Below are 16,516 nucleotides of genomic sequence, written 5' to 3'. Positions count from 1 at the left end.
CTGTTGTGTGGTGTGTGGTTGCTGGTGAGTATTTGCTTCAGATTGGGGGGCTGTCTGTAAGCAAGGACTGGTCTGTCTCCCAAGATCTGAGAGAGCGATGGCTCGTCCTTCAGGATAGGTTGTAGATCCTTGATGATGCGTTGGAGAGGTTTTAGTTGGGGGCTGAAGGTGATGGCTAGTGGCGTTCTGTTGTTTTCTTTGTTGGGCCTGTCCTGTAGTAGGTGACTTCTGGGTACTCTTCTGGCTCTGTCAATCTGTTTCTTCACTTCAGCAGGTGGGTATTGTAGTTGTAGGAATGCATGATAGAGATCTTGTAGGTGTTTGTCTCTGTCTGAAGGGTTGGAGCAAATGCGGTTATATCGTAGCGCTTGGCTGTAGACAATGGATCGAGTGGTATGATCTGGATGAAAGCTAGAGGCATGTAGGTAGGAATAGCGGTCAGTAGGTTTCCGATATAGGGTGGTGTTTATGTGACCATCGCTTATTAGCACCGTAGTGTCCAGGAAGTGGATCTCTTGTGTGGACTGGTCCAGGCTGAGGTTGATGGAGGGATGGAAATTGTTGAAATCATGGTGGAATTCCTCAAGAGCTTCTTTTCCATGGGTCCAGATGATGAAGATGTCATCAATGTAGCGCAAGTAGAGTAGGGGCATTAGGGGACGAGAGCTGAGGAAGCGTTGTTCTAAGTCAGCCATAAAAATGTTGGCATACTGTGGGGCCATGCGGGTACCCATCGCAGTGCCGCTGATTTGAAGGTATACATTGTCACCAAATGTGAAATAGTTATGGGTCAGGACAAAGTCACAAAGTTCTGCCACCAGGTTAGCCGTGACAGTATCGGGGATACAGTTCCTGACGGCTTGTAGTCCATCTTTGTGTGGAATGTTGGTGTAGAGGGCTTCTACATCCATAGTGGCTAGGATGGTGTTTTTAGGAAGATCACCAATGGACTGTAGTTTCCTCAGGAAATCAGTGGTGTCTCGAAGATAGCTGGGAGTGCTGGTAATGAAGGGCCTGAGGAGGGAGTCTACATAGCCAGACAATCCTGCTGTCAGGGTGCCAATGCCTGAGATGATGGGGCGTCCAGGATTTCCAGGTTTATGGATCTTGGGTAGCAGATAGAATACCCCAGGTCGGGGCTCCAGGGGTGTGTCTGTGCGGATTTGTTCTTGTGCTTTTTCAGGGAGTTTCTTGAGCAAATGCTGTAGTTTCTTTTGGTAACTCTCAGTGGGATCAGAGGGTAATGGCTTGTAGAAAGTGGTGTTGGAGAGCTGCCTAGTAGCCTCTTGTTCATACTCCGACCTATTCATGATGATGACAGCACCTCCTTTGTCAGCCTTTTTGATTATGATGTCAGAGTTGTTTCTGAGGCTGTGGATGGCACTGTGTTCTGCATGGCTGAGGTTATGGGGTAAGCGATGCTGCTTTTCCACAATTTCAGCTCGTGCACGTCGGCGGAAGCAGTCTATGTAGAAATCCAGGCTGCTGTTTCGACCTTCAGGAGGAGTCCACCCAGAATCCTTCTTTTTGTAGTGTTGGCAGGAAGGTCTCTGTGGGTTAATATGTTGGTCAGAGGTGTGTTGGAAATATTCCTTGAGTCTGAGACGTCGAAATAGGATTCTAGGTCACCACAGAACTGTATCATGTTCGTGGGGGTGGAGGGGCAAAAGGAGAGGCCCCGAGATAGGACAGATTCTTCCGCTGGGCTAAGAGTATAGTTGGATAGATTAACAATATTGCTGGGTGGGTTACGGGAACCATTGTTGTGGCCCCTTGTGGCATATAGTAGTTTAGATAGCTTAGTGTCCTTTTTCTTTTGTAGCCCGTTGCCAACTCTGTCCACATATCTATTCAGGGGATACCATCATAGGGCCTAATCACATCAGCCACACTATCAGAGGCTCGTTCACCTGCGCATCTACCAATGTGATATATGCCATCATGTGCCAGCAATGCCCCTCTGCCATGTACATTGGCCAAACTGGACAGTCTCTACGTAAAAGAATGAATGGACACAAATCAGACGTCAAGAATTATAACATTCAAAAACCAGTTGGAGAACACTTCAATCTCTCTGGTCACTCGATCACAGACCTAAGAGTGGCTATACTTCAACAAAAAAGCTTCAAAAACAGACTCCAACGAGAGACTGCTGAATTGGAATTAATTTGCAAACTGGATACAATTAATTTAGGCTTGAATAGAGACTGGGAATGGATGAGTCATTACACAAAGTAAAACTATTTCCCCATGGTATTTCTCCCTCCCACCCCACCCCCCACTGTTCCTCTGATATTCTTGTTAACTGCTGGAATTAGCCTACCTGCTTGTCACCATGAAAGGTTTTCCTCCTTCCCCCCCCTGCTGTTGGTGATGGCTTATCTTAAGTGATCACTCTCCTTACAGTGTGTATGATAAACCCATTGTTTCATGTTCTCTGTGTGTGTGTATATAAATCTCTCCTCTGTTTTTTCCACCAAATGCATCCGATGAAGTGAGCTGTAGCTCACGAAAGCTTATGCTCTAATAAATTTGTTAGTCTCTAAGGTGCCACAAGTACTCCTTTTCCTTTTGCGAATACAGACTAACAAGGCTGCTACTCTGAAACCTTAATAGAGCATTTGATCAGTTCCTGGAGAAAGGAATTTGCAAAGTTAAGTGCCCAATCAAGAAGCACTTAAGGAACAATGCATCTTGGAATGCTCCTATACACATAAGAAGTCTTCCTGAAGACATTCAAAATACCATGTGGGCAATGGCTTCGACCTGTAAAAACTGAGTCATGCATAGACATGCAACTTGCCCAGGTGACTCCAGAACTCCATCTTGGAGCTGGACTTTGCATAGGAGAGGGGAGGGGGTCTCCATACACAAGAGAAAGTCTATTTAACCCCATGGGAGACCCCTCCATTTGGTCTTCAGCTGGCTAAGGAGATAGTCTCTCCACCCCCAAGGATACCTGAAAGAAACTGGAACAAAGGACAGTAACTACAGGGGGTGTGAGTGCTTGCTGGACCTAGACTAGAAGGAGTCTAGTCTGTAAAAGAGAGCTTACTCGAACTGTTGAGGTTTTTATCTGTATTCAGTTTGATTTGACAGACTTGCGTGTTTTATTTTATTTTGCTTGGTAATTCACTTTGTTTTCTCTGTTACTACTTGGAACCACTTAAATCCTACTTTCTGTATTTAATAAAATTACTTTTTACTTATTAATTAACCCAGAGTATGTATTAATACTTGGGGGGGAGGAACAGCTGTGCATATCTCTCTATCAGTGTTATAGAGGACGAACAGTTTATGAGTTTACCCTGCATAAACTTTATACAAGGTAAAATGGATTTATTTGGGGTTTGGACCCCATCGGGAGTTGGGCATCTGAGTGTTAAAGACAGGCACACTTCTGTAAGCTGCTTTCAATTGAGCTTACAGCTGTTAGGGGACATAGTTCAGACCTGGGTCTGGGTTTGCAGCAGGCTAGTGGGTCTGGCTCAAACCAGGCAGGGCACTGAAGTTCTAAGCTGACTGGGCACGAAAGCAGGAGCAGAAGTAGTCTTGGCACATCAGGTGGCAGCTCTCAGGGGGTTTCTGTGATCCAACCTGTCACACACAGAATTAATAGCTTTTTTTAAAAGCTCACACTGGTGCCACTTCCTTCATTATATGACCTCTCCTTTTCTTGGCAGTCAAAACATATGGTATGCTGTCAGATAGGTTCTAATCCAGTTTCCAAAGGATATGATTTGATGATAATGTTACTAAAGGACGAGATCACTAAATCAGCCCAGTGTTTCCAAAGATTGTCAACTCAGAATTTAAAAAAAGGCCGCTGCAGGCTTTTAACTATTACTTTACAAATCACAATATTTCTTGCTTTTTTTTTTTTTTAATTAGTAACAGCTGGTGTATCTCAGACCTTAAACGCTATCCTGTTTTGGATAATAAATAGAAAAGGCAGCTTTTAAAATTACAGTGTGCCAGGTGTGTGGGGAATGAGGAGGGAGAGGGAACCAGCAGTAGCATGGAATTGTATGATTTAGAAAAAGATCAAATTCAAATAATATTTTTCCCTTTTACATGAAGTTGCTAATATTTACTTAAGTACAGGTTCATATCACAAAACAAGTTGTAACTAGTATCAAAACACTGGAGACAGTGACATATTTTGGTCTACGTCAGATAGGTCTGTGAATCACATCATTGTCCCAGCCAAAATTTGGGAACACCAGGCAATAAATCATCCCATCCAGGTCAGCATTCTTTCTTTCATCATCTACAGTTATTTGGGAGGGCTGCCATCAGCCCTTCCTCTTCCCAACCTGATCCTTTACTGGGAACCTGCCACTCTCCCCTCACATAATGTTTGGGAGTGGGAGGACTGGGGGGAAAGCAGAATGGTTGTCTCCCCACTGTATCAAACATCAGGTAACCCAACCCTACTTTTCCCAATTTCCTTAGGGGATGCCTCTCCACAAGACCCCCTCAAATCCTGTATATCTGCACACGACACCCGCCAAACCTGTTATCTGTTAAGTTGCAACATATCTGACCTAACCCCTATCCCTGACCAGCTGTGGGGAAGGCAATTCCTTCCCCCTCCCCCCCCCATGCCTGGCCAATGTAGATTCCTTCCCAGCCCCAAAGGAACAAGGTGACTAGTGAAAGGCACACCACTGAACATACAAATCTGGCCTTATACTGATCCCATGGGTGGGTGTTGTTGGCCCAAGACAGAGTGAGTTCTTACCAACGTGAATGGGTATAAAGACCCATCCCTCTCTCCAGACACATGTTGGGCTACTGTTTCCCCAAATCTGTTTCTGCCATGTCCCTTCCCCCGGGCTCTGTCCAGGTGAGTTTCCTTTTTCCCCTCTTCACAATTCCTTTGAATGCTGCTCCTTAAAGAGGCTTCACCTCCTTTCTTTCTGCAGCCAGACAAGGACTCACTGCATCCAGTTGCAGTGAGCACATTTTCAGGTAGGTGAACAGTGAGGTACTCACCACCCACTGTGCCCCCTTGTATCAGGGTGCGATGCTGCAGGACACCCTTGTCTTTGGTGCCTCCTACTGGCCATCTGCCTCTCACTGAATTTTCCATGGCTTGGCCCATTGACCAAGTCACATAAAGTCCAATCCCCTTCTGGGATAACAAAAGGTCCAACTAGAACTCAAAGGAATATGTCCAAATAATAATTCTTCCACCCCTCTTGGGCACGACTCAAGTGTTCTTACTAGCCCTCCCTCAATTCCTCCGTCCCAGGAGCCTTAATCTGCTTATGCTGTTGCATGCCCTGTCCTCAGGGACTGGTAGGGGAACCAAAGCCTACTCTCTACTCTGGGCTCCAGCCCAGGGATCCTGCATTAAATAGTTATGTCTGTTCCTTCAGATGTTCTGCTGTTTCCCTGGGCCACTTCCTACCTAGAAGTCCCCTTAGCTGCTTCCCTACACCTGTGCTTAACACAGCCTCCCCTTGGTACCTAGGCCTGGGGCTTCTCCCTCCCCAGCTGACCTAAGTCTTCCTCCTCTTGGGGGTTCTACTAAAGTGCTTTTATTGACCTACCTGATGGCCTCCCCCACAGGAACTCTGCTGGTTCTCCTACCCACAGAAAAGTTGCTTTCTCCACAGTATCTTTTTATTTTTCCTCCCTCCCACAAACTGAGTTCTCCATTCTGTATAGTCTTGTCCTAAACCTTTCCCAGAGGGAGTCACTAATTAGCCTTAAGTTGTGGTATCCTTATTAGCTGGAAGCTAGCTGCTAGGTCACAGGCAAGGCTGAGTCTTGCTTCCCTTACAGGGCTAGCCAGCTTGTGGCAATAAACAAATACAAAAACTGTGAGCATTTCCACTTCTAGTAGGTGTATCAATCAGTGCACAATTTAATAAATAATGTTGCTTTGTTCACCATGTTTTCTTTGCTAAACTACCAGTAGGGTTAAATTTCCTGGACTGACAGTATTCACAAAATAATATTTCATTACATGCCTTGGAAAAATGGGTTACAGTATATTTTTGTGCAATACATGCCAGAGGTTTAGAAAATCTAGGTTTGTGCTTCAGCACTCCCACCAAGTGTAATCAGTTATCTAGCAGTACGTTATCTAAGTCCTGATGGTCCAGCACTCGGAGATTAAAGCAATTACAATGCATTAGCAATATGTGTTGTAATTTTAGTTTCCCTCCTCCCCAGTGTCAACCCCTGGATACAGAGAGACACAAGTTAGAGTAACTGTCAAAAATGGAATAAGAAAATGAATAATATATATTCATTGTTATTCCATTGGAGAATAAGCAGATTTCATTCCTAATCATTTTCTTCATCCATCATGTCCTTTAATATGCTGCATTATATCACAGCAATCTCCTGGCTCCTATCTACCATGCATATCTACCAATCCCACCAGGTTGCTTTGATTGTCAATTGCTCAGTCATTTATGCCAGCAGAGAGGTCAAATAGTTATGCATGGGACCACAAATAAAAGTCTTTAAAAACTGAAATGAAAGCTATGCTAAGGAGAAACAAAGAGGTGTATTTTAAAATGCATTCACATGGCTGCACCATTTTCTTTGATTTTCCTTTAGTGTCAAGAACCAGGTTTATTAGAGAGACAGGCGGTGACGCAATATTTTTTATTGACTAAATTCTGCTGATGAAACAGACAAGCTTTCGAGCTTATGCAAAGCTCTCCTTCTGGTCTGGCAACAACACTACATAAGAGCCAGGTTTGCATTTAACTGGAATGCCATTTTTAATACCAGTTCTCCCAAATAGATGGGTTTTAACCTAAACACAGTTTCTTTTTAAAAACATTGAACGCAAAGACCATGACTAAATTCAAGATGCTCAGCTCAATGTTAAAGACAAAGAGCAGGTTACAAGTGGTGCACTTTTCAATGCCTCACATTTTAACAGATATTTTCATATTTCACGGATCTTTTTCTTCACTACACTGTGAAACTAAAAAGTTCTTACTGCTACAAAGAAAGGTATGTGACACAGCTAGCTTTAGTTCACTTGCATACAGTGGAAGACTGTTTGGAAAACAAAGATGCTGCTTAGAATTTTTGCTTTTTTGTTTCATTGCCAATGCTTTGATCTCATTTGTAGAAACATTTCCTATTCTATTGATTTTAAGATTAAAATTAAACAGAAAATGTGATGTAAAAATGTATCTAACTCTCGAAAAAGAAACGGAGGTTACTTACTTGTAAATGGAAGTTCTTCAAGGTGCTTGGTTCCTATCTGTGTTCCACGTTTGTTACATGTCCATGCCATGTGCCCAAGTCCAGAGATTCTTAACAAGCAGTATCCAATGGCCTGCACATGCATCCACTCCTTATATTCCAGACCAAGAGCATAAGAGGCTGCGTGAGCCAACACCTCTCCAGTTCCTCTTCTTACCATGACTCCAATAGGATCCAAAGCAGAGGGGTGGATAGTGGAATACAGATAGGTACCACACATCCAGAAGAGCTTCCAGATACAGGTGGGACATAGAACATATGGCCAAAGGTTCAAATGATGGTCTGATGAGTACTGAAAAATCTCTGGTCCCATTGAGGTGTAGGCTTAACCACAGGCAGAAAGGTCCTGACTAGGCCCTTCAGGAATTTGACTGTGGTTGGGAGAGTAAAAATGGAATGCCCACCTACTGGAAGAAGGAAGGCACTGATCACTGCTTGATGGATTTGCAATGAGCAAAGGGAAAGACCTGAGTTCTTCAGTGATAGGAGATAATCTAAAATGACTGGAATATCTGCAGAGTCTGAAGAAGACTGATTGTGCTGTGATCAGGTAGAGAAATGTCTCCATTTAGATAGTTAGCAGGTCCTAGTTGAATCTTTCCTACTCTGAGTAAGAATGGCTTGGATGACTTCTGAACATGAGCATTCTAGATCGGATGCCCATCCGAAATCCAGGCTGTAAGGTGAAATGGGTTTGGATTGGGGTGTCTGATTTTACCATCTTCCTAAGTTTGAAGATCCAGGAAAAGATGGATTCTGATGAGAGGACAGGTTGGCATTCTTAGATGTTCTGGGAACCAAAACTATGAGAATCACTCTAGCTCTGTCATAATGGATCTTTCTCAAGACCTGTAGTAGCAGGGGGATGGGAGGAAAGGCATGTTCGAGTTGGTCTGTCCATGATAACAAGAAAGCATCACCCTGGGAGTCGTGGCCCACAGCTGCTCTGGAGGTTTCCTATTTGTTTGGGACCTGGAAATATCCTATTGTGGTGTTCCCCACTTAGTGAACACATCACTCAGGACAGAGTTAAGTATTTCTCACTCATGATCTGCAGAGAAGTGCCCGCTTAGGCTGTCTTCTACAGAAGTCTGAGCACCTGGTAGGTATGTGACTTGGATAGTGATGTGGTTTCTGATGTACCAATTCTAAAACCTGGCTGCTTCCAGGCAGACGAGTAGGGATCTTGCTCCATTCTGCTTGTTTATATAAAAGACCATAGTGGTGATGTCTGACATTATGTGGATAAGGAGTCAATGTAAAAGAGGGAGGAAGGCCCTGCAGATCAGTTCGACTGCTCTCAGTTCCAGGAAGTAGACATACCATACCACAGGAAGTAGATGTGCAGTCTGGACTTTCTGTGGGGTCCAATGCCCTGTCGGGTACGGTTGTTCAGGTGCATCTGTTACTATAGTGACACTGGGGGTGGGAGTGTTGAAGGGGACTCCCTCTTGCAACTCATTCTGGGTTTGATCACCAGGTAAGAGAGGTGATGACGCTAGTAGGAACAGTCACTCTGGTGTTCATGTGGTCCTGAGCTCGGCCTGTAGGTAGTGTAAATGAAGTCTGGCAAATGGCATCACATAAGTACATGAGGCCATGTGACCTAGTAGAGAAAGGCACACTCTGACATAGTGTTTGGTTTGTGAATAACATGCGATATCAGATTGCTCATTCATTGAAATCCTTCTATTGGGAGGAAAGCTCTTGCTCAAATTGAGTCCAGTGTCACTCTGATAAAGTTTATCATCCTTGTGAGAGTCAAAGTGGATTTTTCTCTGTTCATGAAGCCAGCAAGTGCTGAAAGAAGATGGTGAAGGAACAAAGTCACCAATTTGACCTCGTGGGTGGAGTGACTTGTCAGGAGCCAGTCATCCAAGTATGAGAAGACTGGGTAGCTGTGACATCTCATTTGGGCTGCCACCACAGAGAAAAGCTTTATGAAAACCCGGGGTGCTGCTGTTAGTCTAAAGGGAAAGACACTGAACTCTTTATGTTCCTGAACTACCAGGAACCAAAGAAACTGCCTGTGGGACAAATGAATATCTACATGAAAATAGGTATCCTTCATGTTGAGAGCCACAAACCTTGTTCCCTCCTGTAGGTAGGTAGATTATTTATGCTGGTGTAACCCTGCTAAATTTTGACTTCTGAATGAAGATGTTCAGTTGTCGAAGGTCCAGAATGGGTATCCGCCCTCTGTCTTTTTTGGGAACTAAGTAGTACAGAGAATAGAACCCTTTCCCTTGATACTCTTGAGGGGGCTCTCATTCTATTGCCCCTCATTGGAGAAGAGAATCTGCCTTTTAGCAAAGAATATGCTCATTAGAGTCACCCCTGAAGAGGAACTGGGAAGGTTGTTTCTGAGGGGAAAGGGAGAGATATTCAACAGAATAACCATGGTGGATGTATACCTTCAAATCAGCGGCACTGCTATGGGTACCCACATGGACCCACAGTATGCCAACATTTTTATGGCTGACTTAGAACAACGCTTCCTCAGCTCTCGTCCCCTAATGCCCTTACTCTACTTACGCTACATTGATGACATCCTCATCATCTGGACCCATGGAAAAGAAGCCCTTGAGGAATTCCACCATGATTTCAACAATTTCCACCCCACCATCAACCTCAGCCTGGACCAGCCCACACAAGAGATCTACTTCCTGGACACAATGGTGCTAATAAGCGATGGTCACATAAACACCAGCCTATACCGGAAACCTACTGACCACTATTCCTACCTTCATGCCTCCAACTTTCATCCAGACCACACCACACGATCCATTGTCTACAGCCAAGCTCTACGATACAACTGCATTTGCTCCAACCCCTCAGACAGAGACAAACACCTATAAGATCTCTATCAAGCATTCTTACAACTACAATACCCACCTGCTGAAGTGAAGAAACAGATTGACAGAGCCAGAAGTGTACCCAGAAATCACCCACTACAGGACAGACCCAACAAAGAAAATAACAGAACGTCACTAGTCATCACCTTCAGCCCCCAACTAAAACCTCTCCAACGCATCATCAAGGATCTACAACTTATCCTGAAGGACGACCCATCATTCTTACAGATCTTGGGAGACAGGCCAGTCCTTGCTTACAGACAGCCCCCCAACCTGAAGCAAATACTCACCAGCAACCACACACCACACAACAGAACCACTAACCCAGGAACCTATCCTTGCAACAAAGCCCGTTGCCAACTCTGTCCACATATCTATTCAGGGGACACCATCATAGGGCCTAATCACATCAGCCACACTATCAGAGGCTCGTTCACCTGCGGCATCTACCAATGTGATATATGCTATCATGTGCCAGCAATGCCCCTCTGCCATGTGCATTGGTCAAACTGGACAGTCCCTACATGTAAGAATAAATGGACACAAATCAGACATCAAGAATTATAACATTCAAAAACCAATTGGAGAACACTTCAATCTCTCTTGTCACTCAATTACAGACCTAAAAGTTGCAATTCTTCAACAAAAAAAACTTCAAAACAGACTATAGCGAGAGACTGCGGAATTGAATTAATTTGCAAACTGGATACAATTAATTTAGGCTTGAATAGAGACTGGGAGTGGATGGGTCATTACACAAAGTAAAACTATTTCCCTATGTTTATTCCCCCCTTCTACCCTCCACCGTTCCTCTGACGTTCTTGTCAACTGCTGGAAATGGCCCACCTTGATTATCAGTACAAAAAGTTTCCCCTGCCCCGCTGCTCTCCTGCTGGTAATAGCTCACCTTAAGTGATCACTCTCATTACAGTATGTATGGTAAAACCCATTGCTTCATGTTCTCTATGTATACAATCTCCCCACTGTATTTTCCACTGAATGCATCCAATGAAGTGAGCTGTAAGCTCACAAAAGCTTATGCTCAAATAAATTTGTTAGTCTCTAAGGTGCCACAAGGACCTACTTTTCTTTTTTGTGAATACAGACTAACACGCTGCTCACTCTGAAACCTGTCATGGTGGATGATTTGCTAGAACCCACTTGTCTGTCGTGATAGAGTCCCCAACTGTGAGTAAGAAAGGGAGAGATATCTTCCAAAGATTGGAGGGGAGGGGATAGACGTGGTTGGTATCAATAAAGATATACAGTGCTTGACTGAGGTGTCGAGAGAAGCCCTTAGAGGGGGGGTAGGAATGGATAGAGCTCAGAGTAGTAGAGAAGGCTGAAAATCAAGGTCTTTGACCTCTCTGTTGCTTGCCCAGAGGCTTAGCTGGACACTGGTAGTAGAATATTTGTGGAGGGGACGTTCTTTTCCTATATACCTGCCTGTGATGTTTTTCTCTTTGGGGCCAGGGTTAAATACTCAGGGAGCATGGGGTCAATGTAGGAGTGTGGAGACTCAGTTTTCTTGCTGAACAAGTCTGACTCGTTGAATAGTAAGTCCTCTATGGCATTCTGCACTTTCCTGGGGAAGCTCAGAAAATGAAGTCAGGACTCATGCTTCATAACTACACCAGCAGCTAGCCCTCTACATGCTGTGTCTGCTGCATCCACTGCAGCTTGTAGCCACTAGTCTGCCTTCCTCAATGAAGGATTGAAACTGGGCTCGGTCCTCAAGGGGAAGACTGTCCTTAAAGTCTGCTAGTCTAGAGTAGTAGTTAAAATCATATTTTGCTAACAAAGCCTGATAGTTGGAAATACAGAATTGCAGGCTTGTAGAGGAGAATAACTTTCTTCCCAGAAGGTCCAACCTATTTGAATCCTTGTCAGTTGGGGTGATCTTAGGCTGTTTGACCTTGCTCCTTCCATGGCTGCCTGCATCGTCAGCAATTGGGTGCTGGGTGGGGGGGGAAGGAACTCAGGTCCTTTGGCTGGGATGAAATAGTGCCTCTCAGCTCTTTTAGGTGTGGAGGTGTAGGAGGCTGGGGTATATCAGACAGCCTCTGACTGGCTCCACTCCCAAGATCATGCTTGGAGGTGTGCCGATTGTTGGTTGGGACCAAAGTACAGGGGAAAATCTTCCTGGCCCGGATCAGTGAGGTCTCATGGACTTCTGCATAAAATGTTTCCTCAGCTGAAGCTCACAAGCTTCATGTGCTTGTAGAGGAAACAAGCAGCAGATGAACTTTGCAGAGATATCCATCTCACTCAGAGAGTAGAGGCAGCATTGGTGGTCACCTTTCACAGAGAAGGAAAGAGGCCAAGAGAAAGGATTCTTGAAATCAGGGACTCTGGGCATAATCTCAGACTGCGGGGATGAAGTCCCCAACAAGGGGGAAAACAAAGCTATGCTAACCATAGCATATAAAAATCAAACCATGCTAATATAAAAACTATTTACAATATCTGTTCATAGGCTATAAAAAGCTGGAGAAATCTGTGAATACAGTGGATTCTGATTCAGGCCATGCAGCGGTAAGAAGGAACTGGAGAGGTGTTGGCCCACACTGTCTCTTATGCCTTCAGTTTGGAGCACATGGAGAGCAACTGTGCATGTGGAGGCCAATGGAAATTGCTAGGTTAAGAATCTCCAGACTCAGGTGCATGGCACTCATGCATACCCACGTGTGGAATACACATAGGGACCAGTACTCAAAAAGTAGTCTAATTTGTCTCTAATTCAATACATTATCAATACAGTGCTCTAAATGTGACTGGTGCTTTAGCAACTTGGATAGGAGAAAGTATTGGTAAAATAAACATCTGTTATTACATACATTCAGAGCTCTTAAGGTACAGGATCCACCAAAGGTTAAGTTCTGGATGGATAAACTGCCTGAGCCTATAATACTGTTTTTTTTTTAAAAATCATAATAAGGGATGGTCACATAAACACCACCCTATATCGGAAACCTATTGACCGCTATTCCTACCTACATGCCTCTAGCTTTCATCCAGATCATACCACACGATCCATTGTCTACAGCCAAGCTCTACGATATAACCGCATTTGCTCCAACCCCTCAGACAGAGACAAACACCTACAAGATCTCTATCATGCATTCCTACAACTACAATACCCACCTGCTGAAGTGAAGAAACAGATTGACAGAGCCAGAAGAATACCCAGAAGTCACCTACTACAGGACAGGCCCAACAAAGAAAATAACAGAACGCCACTAGTCATCACCTTCAGCCCCCAACTAAAACCTCTCCAACGCATCATCAAGGATCTACAACCCATCCTGAAGGACGACCCATCACTCTTACAGATCTTGGGAGACAGGCCAGTCCTTGCTTACAGACAGCCCCCCAATCTGAAGCAAATACTCACCAGCAACCACACACCACACAACAGAACCACTAACCCAGGAACCTATCCTTGCAACAAAGCCCGTTGCCAACTCTGCCCACATATCTATTCAGGGGACACCATCATAGGGCCTAATCACATCAGCCACACTATCAGAGGCTCGTTCACCTGCACATCTACCAATGTGATATATGCCATCATGTGCCAGCAATGCCCCTCTGCCATGTACATTGGCCAAACTGGACAGTCTCTACGTAAAAGAATGAATGGACACAAATCAGACGTCAAGAATTATAACATTCAAAAACCAGTTGGAGAACACTTCAATCTCTCCGGTCACTCGATTACAGACCTGAGGGTGGCTATCCTTCAACAAAAAAGCTTCAAAAACAGACTCCAACGAGAGACTGCGGAATTGGAATTAATTTGCAAACTGGATACAATTAATTTAGGCTTGAATAGAGACTGGGAAACTTAAGTGATCACTCTCCTTACATTGTGTATGATAAAACCCATTGTTTCATGTTCTCTGTGTGTGTATATCAATCTCCCCTCTGTATTTTCCACCAAATGCATCTGATGAAGTGAGCTGTAGCTCACGAAAGCTTATGCTCAAATAAATTTGTTAGTCTCTAAGATGCCACAAATACTCCTTTTCCTTTCACAATACTGAAGTGTGCTCTACAGAGGTGTGATTTATAAAGCACTCCTATGTGTTGTGCTCTAAGTGCCCTGTGTAGACCATGCCAAAAGATAGTTCATGTTGATACAGCCATGTTTCAAATGGGGTTATGCACTAGATACCTTTTAGTTCATGCCAGCAGGGTCTACAAGGGGCAGTTAGAGTGCTCTATACAGTCACACCCATCTAGTTTGCACTAGTGGCACCCTGGAGACAAGCCCTTAGTGACTTACCCAAGATCATACATGAAGTCTGCAGCAGAGAGAGAATTGAACCTGGGCTCCTAAGTGCCAGGCTAACCACCCTAACCACAAGGCCATACTTCCTCTCTTGTACATGTCCCCTATGTCTTCTATATCAGCTCCATCATTTCTTTCTTTCCTAGTTAAATAGACAGAAACAAAGTTAAAGAAACCAAAACAAAGGAGAAGGTAAAAATTTTCTGTGACTGACAGATTCAAACTGAAAGCTAGAATTTTGAAACCCATGTAAGAATTATTCATAAATACAGAAAAAAGAGTGAATAATCTCATGCCAACCCAGTTACTTTCATCACACACACACACCCCACTTCTTTAATTTTCAGATCTGTTTCATGCATGTAACCTTATTTTGCAACTTTTATACTGTAAGTTGATGTACAAATGTTTAATAATTGATTTTTTTAAGAATGTTTCCAAATATTTGAGAGCTTTTTAAGATAAATTGCAGGTGTAAAATAAAAAGGAATATTAAACTGATCAAGGCTAAATTGGTCCATTAATTTGATTTATTTGAAGATCACAAATTCATATGCCTTTTGAATACTTTTTTCTATCTATCAACTAATAATTTCTCCAGTAGAACAAGCTGGTTATGCTTAGTTAATGAAAATGAATTACTGTAAATACGTCATTTTAAATCCCTCATCTTGAAATTAAGGGAATAAATTCTGTCTTTTGATGCCTGTAAACAATTCCCACAAAAGCACTGAAGAACACAGAACCTATCTATTAGAACTGGAATTTTTGTATCCCTATTATAAAACACACAGAGTGAAATCCTGACCTCATCGAGGGCAAAGGGAGTTTTGTTATTGATTTCACTGGAGCAAGGATTTCACCCATGGAGTTCAGTTATGCTCTCAGTTTCACCCATGCAAGCCCATTGAAGTTGTCGAATTCAGTGGCATTGCACAGCTGCGATGGAGCACAATTTGGTTCTCTTTGATGTCCACATCACTACCAAAAAGGCATCTCTGAAAGTTAGTATGGGTATGTCTATGCTATAAGCGCTACCGTGGCACTCCTGTGGAGCTATAGCTATCCTACTATAGCTCTGTAGTGTAGGCACTTACTATAGCTTTGCAAGGGGTTTTTCCATCACTGTAGTTAAGCCCCTCCCTTGAGAGGAGGTAGGTAGGTCTACGGAAGAATTTGGTCATCAAACTAGTGGTGACCACTGGTTGGGGCTTAGGTTGGCTTAACTGTTTCTCTCAGAGATGTGAATTTTTTACACACCTGAGTAGGGTGACCAGACGTCCCGATAAAATTGGTACTGTCCCGATATTTAGTAGTTTGTCCAGTGTCCAGACCGATGTATGGTTGGGATACCATTTGTCCCGATATTTTGCTTCAGCGGCACTCCAGCTTTTTTTTTTCCCTCCACTTGGAGCAGCAAAATCCTAGAGCCAGCACTGGTTGGGGGAAGAGCCTGTGGCTCCCCCCGCAAGTGTCCCGATATTTTGTTCTTGTCATCTGGTCACCCTACACCCGAGTGACACAGCAAGCTAGACCTAATTTTTAGGTGTAGACCAGATCTAAGTGAATGCACTGGGGTGGTGTGCTTCTGGGTACAGTACATGCTCATTAGCACTGTCATGTACATTAACATCTCATTCAGTGTGAGACTTGGCAGGTGATGGCTGAGGATCTGTAAATGATTGTTAGACTGTCAATATTTGCAGAAAGTCATCAGGCGGTTTGGACCTCATTAGTTCCACTGCTGGGGTAAACATCTCCAATTCAGGCTCTTGAAACCATTAAGTCTATTTACCTTATGAACCAGAATGATTACACTTTAACAACTCATAACTTACTCCCATGATGTGTATTTTCTCTCTTTCTCTCAAGTCAGATAGTTAAAAAATGTTCTCCAGAAAATAAATCTATTTGTTAAAAGTCGCATCAATGCAATATCTCTCATTAACTGGCTGCACCAAGGCAGACAGACTTACTGGCATACTAGGCAGTGAAATTTTTTTTAAATAGGTTCTAATAATCTACGGTCTATTAATAAGAAATTTAAAAACATGATGAGAATATCACTAACTGTATTCTTTTCTAATTATTCTGAACTTCATTTTTGTAACTACTCATTAGAAGC

At 43.5% G+C, this 16,516-nt stretch overlaps 1 protein-coding gene across 6 annotated transcripts in view; it reads right to left on the bottom strand.

Moving 5' to 3' along the window:
- The window catches only part of FRMPD4 (FERM and PDZ domain containing 4), a 435,982-nt gene that overhangs the window by 183,159 nt on the left and 236,307 nt on the right, over nucleotides 1-16,516 (bottom strand). Inside the window, exon 1 of one of the 6 annotated variants that reach the window (XM_043502640.1) lies at nucleotides 5,559-5,632. The exons of the other annotated variants lie outside the window; for them this stretch is intronic. The gene's annotated coding sequence lies outside the window, so the exon portion shown is untranslated. Of the gene's footprint in view, nucleotides 1-5,558; nucleotides 5,633-16,516 lie in introns of those variants that run through there. 6 annotated transcript variants of the gene reach the window in all.

The sequence above is a fragment of the Dermochelys coriacea genome, chromosome 1 (assembly GCF_009764565.3).
Source record: "Dermochelys coriacea isolate rDerCor1 chromosome 1, rDerCor1.pri.v4, whole genome shotgun sequence".
NCBI lineage: Eukaryota > Metazoa > Chordata > Testudines > Dermochelyidae > Dermochelys > Dermochelys coriacea.
Note: the sequence above shows the minus strand (reverse complement) of the source record. Positions and strands in the feature narration are given on the sequence as shown.